Source organism: Dermacentor andersoni, chromosome 5 (assembly GCF_023375885.2).
Source record: "Dermacentor andersoni chromosome 5, qqDerAnde1_hic_scaffold, whole genome shotgun sequence".
Classification (NCBI taxonomy): Eukaryota; Metazoa; Arthropoda; class Arachnida; order Ixodida; family Ixodidae; genus Dermacentor; species Dermacentor andersoni.
Window position 1 is genome coordinate 130132007 of NC_092818.1, and position 5562 is coordinate 130137568.

Sequence of the window (5562 nt, forward strand, 5' to 3'; positions counted from 1 at the left end):
CGAAGTCGTATATTTAAGAAACGAAAGCCTTCCTGGCGTAACAAACTGGCGGTCACATGGCCTGCCGCAGTAATGCCGACATTGCTGTCGGTGGTGAACTGCTTGTAACATCGTCCCCTGAAATCGGCAACATTTCCGGTTTTTGGCCATGTACCGCAAAAAAAAAAAAAAGAAAGTTTCGTAGTTGTGCTTTTTGTGCATGCAGTATTCTGATTTGGAGGGCATAGCGCTGAAAGTCAACCTGTGCTTGCCCATAAGTTAACAAAAGCGGTGATAGGTTTAAGGCTCCCTTCAGTGCACAGGCAAAACCATGATCGCCCGAGGGACGGCACATGGGCGAAAGGAAAAAAACAAAACTGTTTATCCTTCACTCGTTCCCAGCGAACACATGTTTGTCACAACCCACGTCCGAATTGGCGCTCACATTTAGCAGTTTCGCTGCTTTTGAAATACACTTTTGAATTTCGGTAGCAGTTGTCAGTAATAATAATAATTATTATTATTATTATTATTATTATTGTCGTTGTCGTCATCATTATTAATGCGAACATATATACAAACATCACGAAGAGGCAGACAAGCGGGCAAGCAGTTGGGCCTCCGAAAGGAACACCACGCCTACCCGCTTGCAGAGGAAATAAAAAAATAGGAGATAACGGAAGAAAGAAAAAAAGACTTGTAGTTGTGGCTCAGTGTGGATGACGTAAATTACTATGAAAGTGCAGCGTTGGTTGAATATATGAGTATACATTGTCATTAGCAGGGTGAGACAATCATTAGGTGCTGAAACAGAAAGCATGAGCAGGCATGACCCAAGCCGTTATAGTCCTCGCGCGGCTGCGCGCATTACTGCGATAAGTGCTCCCTTGACGTCTCGTTTGGAGCTATTAATGCGCCATGCATTCTGTCATGCACAAACTAGACGTGCTCTTCTGAGTATTGAAGATTGCATGACATTGCAACTTATGAACGCAGTACAGTCTTGCCGTGTGCCCGGAATATAGGAAAATATGCGAAATCGAGCGGTAAACCATGGGTTGCTGGCACTTTAAGGAAGTTAGTCCTATCCTATGCAAAATAGACGCGCCACATCGGTGCGCAGGCTCACACGACTTTAAGGCGACAGCTGTTTCTGGCAGTGGCCCTGGAACTTTAGCCATATATATATATATATATATATATATATATATATATAATATGTGTGTGTGTGTGTGTGTGTGTGTGTGTGTGTGTGTGTTCTGCGCTGTAGCCACATTACAGGTTATAATCCTGCTTGCTATCCGCGTGCTCCGAGTTTCGAAGGTCGTTTCGTGCATTTCGAACAGGAGCCGCTAGATGCCGCGAGCAGTCCACGGGGGAACCCAGCGGCAACCTCGCTGCTGTTTTGCAGCTGTTGCGTTTTTTATACATCAACAGCTGCGCCTCCATGAGCCAGCCCCCCCCCCCCCCCCCCCGCCACACACCCACACACATTATGTGTCTCACCATGAAATGTTTGCAAGTTTACCAGGTATAGGGTTGTAGGCCCTATCAGGAAAGCAAGTCTACGGTGCTGTATGGTACTGAGAGGAATGCTAAAATTTTATACAAGCTTGCTTACTTTTAACGGTATTTTATAACAAACGGAAAGTAACATGTTGAGTCCCAAGTTGTTTCTTTTCTAGTTATAGCCATGACGACCAGAATAAAAACAATGTAGAAAGCTGCTACTAGCTAATGCACAAACTCTGTCATCTGCTTTTTGCAAATCAGTTTGACTGCATTACTACCAGGTATCAATAATTTGTTACGTGAAAATGTAAACAATGTTAAGGCGATCAAACGCGCCCAATGCAATTTCGAGGAAATGATACCTCATGTTGACTGAAACTCTGGCAGACATTGTTCATTTTATTATTTTTTTTCAAGCGCAAGCTTTACTCGCTGCGAACTTGCGATTTCGCCGTGGCGGTGCTCCCTGGACTTGCAATCAAGATTAACCAAGGCTAACCATGCTATGCCTTAGCTTTCGCTACGTACATCCTGGCATAGCCGATCCAAGCCACTGGCAATTTTTTTTTTTTTTAATTTAAGATATCCTGAGTGCCATATGGCATTAAAGAGGGGAGTGCTGACATAGTAGAATAAAGCAAACAAGCAAATAAGTGCAGTGAGTTCTGGTAATATAATTATCCTGATTATACAATCTTAGGTAATGTTTTGCTAACAAGTTCGTTATCGGTGATGGCTTCGATACTTGATGGGAGGTAGTTCCATTCCTGAGACGTACAGGGAATGAAAGGACTTCGTGCAATGTGAATCAATTCCTACGTTACTGTGATGATCAACGCGGTTCGATATGTACTGACGGCGCACTTTGAAGTCGTCGTGAAGTGTCGTGATAGAAGATTTTTATGAAATACGGGAAGACGCGCGACATTATGGCTGTTAGCTAGTGGAATAAGCGCTACGTTAGCTTTCATTGAGGTTACACTCGCAGTATGGTTATAGGTAATTAGAAAGAATGAAATGAGCAATTTTTATGAGTTCAAGTGATGTAATAAGATTAACGTGACTAGGATCCCATATTGCAGGCGGATTTATTTACGTTTCGAGCGTATTAGTCTCGTAAAGCTGTACTTATAACGTAGACGGTGCTTTAACAAAGTTGCACCGTAAGTACCCGAGCAAATGATTAGAATTGTTGATGACGTACTCTATATTAATGGTGAACTTTAAGTTATTTATAATGTGTGCAGCAAGTTATTTATATGACATGATGAAATCTAATGGAATGTTAAGATGGCAAGTGTTAGGATTAGAATTACATATGGATACGTGCATTATTTTACATTTACAAATGACCCACATTTGTAATTTTACAAATGATAAATGGCTCATGCACGTGCATGAAATCAATAACTGGGCTAGCCCTGCACCATAAGAGATAGCTAGAAAAGGTATGTTCACACAATTGACCTATTCCACGCTTCTCAAACAGACAAATCAGTAAAAACAATTTTTCTTTCTCTTCAAACAGCGGATGACAGACCTGAGCACAGTGTGTTCCCACGAAGTTTTTCAAGTATGCTCGTAGTAAGTTCGGCTCAGCGTTGAGCCAATCAACAGTGAACGAGCAAGGGAAGCCTCAGCGTGGGAACGTGTTTTCGTCACGGCCCTCACAAATATGTTTGCTTGTTGAAACGTTGGCTCCAGGCTGAGGCTTCCCTTGCTCACCTCTATTATTCAATTGAAGTGTCCATCTTCTTGCAACCTCTTTGCCTTGTTCGAATACACAAACCGCGATGTTTTTTCAACGTGAAACCGTACATTGCATTTTCCAAGCATCCGTGAGCATTAATTGGGCTTACTGAAATGTTTACTTAGTTTAGTGTCCGTGTTTGTTTACACAATATTTGCAGAAGTCCTTGCTAGCATTGTTGTCTCCCTAACGTTCCTCGCTTTCTTACGAGTACTTCACTTGTTTCAAAGCCTTTACTGCCAGATCTGAGCACTGAATGTGCGGCAGAAGTATCAAGAGCAGACAATATGTGCTGTCAAATTTAGCATAACGCTTATTTTCGCGCACCCCTAGATCTTAAAAAAGTTGCGTCATGTTTTACTAAAAAAATTCAATCTGTGAAAAACTTTTTAAAGGGGTTGAAAGATGGGTCGGTGCTAGATTGCAAGAACTGTGTGCAAAAAAGAAATTGTGATAGTACTTGCGCTGCCTTCTTGTGGCAGCGCCAGACGCAATGTACCAGAACGTTACTCAATTGGTTCGGGCAAGGCTATTCAGACAAGTTTCTGAAGCAGGCAAAATCGATGTCAGCAGAGTCACTGCAAAGGTCGCTGGGATCTAAAAACAATGTTTTTTGCCAGTCTCTACTGTGCCAACGTTGCTACGGCTCGTATGCAATAAGGGGCCCTATAACTTAAAGCTATTCCATTATGATTGTATTCCAAGATCCTGACGTCACATTTACGTGATCGGCGACGCAAGCATCGGGCGTGCCCCACAGCGTTATTTGACAGTCGAATCGAACACTCTCTTTATTTATAGGTCAGTTTTCAGGGCTTTGAAAGCAAATAGCATTGCCTACATTGGCAGGTTTTTCATATGTGCATGATTGGCTGACAAGAGGTGAGCAGCACGCAGAAGTGGATAGGTTTTGGTGGGTCCAAGCTACAGCGCAGTGAAAGTAGATAGCCAGATGAGGAGAGTGGTGCCTGCGTCTGTGATTTCCGCTCGCTCTTGCTTAGCTTGCGGTGGCTGGTCAAAATTCGCGGCGGCGTGTAGCAGAAGCTTAAATATTCCGCTAGGACGGACCGTCAGCATAGAGGAGTTGGATTAGCGATGTCATATACGGGCCTAAAGAACTCAACAACGATATACTGTAATGCAGAAACTTTTATGAGACGCTGACGAATATATTCCCTTCGGCAGCTCCGAGTTATCATTTCCAGAGTGATCAGGGGGTAGCCATGTTATATCTCTTCAGAAAGGGGCAGCCTTCAGCTATTCCGAAAAGAATTTAAGTTTTGTTCGGCGTATTAATGCGTCTTTAGTGCCTACAGGCCACTTTGACGTGGTGAGTTTTCGTGGTTTTGTGACGTCACGTGAAAGATGGGCGAAGTGGGCGCAGCCCGAAAAACATTAACCAATAGCGGTGGACTAATGGCGAAAAAAGGCGTAGAATCAGAATTTTTTACGTCCATACCTTCGGCTAATTATGCATAACCGGTGTGTACACGTTGTATCAGATGGGGGAGTTTTAGCAGTTTTCGCGAAGTCGCGTCACAGACGGGTGGAATGAGGGTGCACCGAAGAATTTCCGACCAAGCGTGCACGGCTGATGGTAGAATTGGAATAGAAACAAATTAGAATAGCTTTGCGTCATCGCACCCGAAATGTGTGCGCAGGGTAAAGTTCCTAAAGACGCGTGCTTCCTTCCTTCCCTTCCGTCTGCGGGATTTTTACGAATTTTAAAGTTCGCATGTTGGCAGATATGGTTACAGGTGCAGAAACTTACGTCGACACTAGTTGTCTATGGCATGGTATTCCGGCAAGTTTCCACACTGTGGCTGATAGTAACAGTGAATACAATGTAAGTTAATGGCACAAGATGTCCCTAAAAAGTTCTTGGCGTTTCAAGTCGTTCATTCGACGTGCAGGAGCATACCCTTACAGCATTCTGGCAACTTCAACGCAAAGCAGTCGCTATATGAGGGCACATTAGAAATACAGGACGGCCGCTGGACATGCCAGCTCAAGCGCAAGGACGAGCAAGGGCAAGCGTAAACAAGATGGCTAACTTAACTACACTTAATCTACAAAGGCGAGCAAACGGTTCTGCGTCGAAACTGGCAAGGTTAAGAAAAAAGGGAAAACATTAAAAAGGACAGTGATTTCTTTTCTTTTAACGACACCCTGATATCCACAATACCAGTTGTATTCGTGCATTTATTGTGCAAATCAAACGGCTTCCTAGGGATAAAAAAAACAGCAGCAAGTTTATAAACAAAGTGTGCTGATAACGCAAACAGGGCGCAAAATGAGCAGCCGAATACGTTGATATTCCG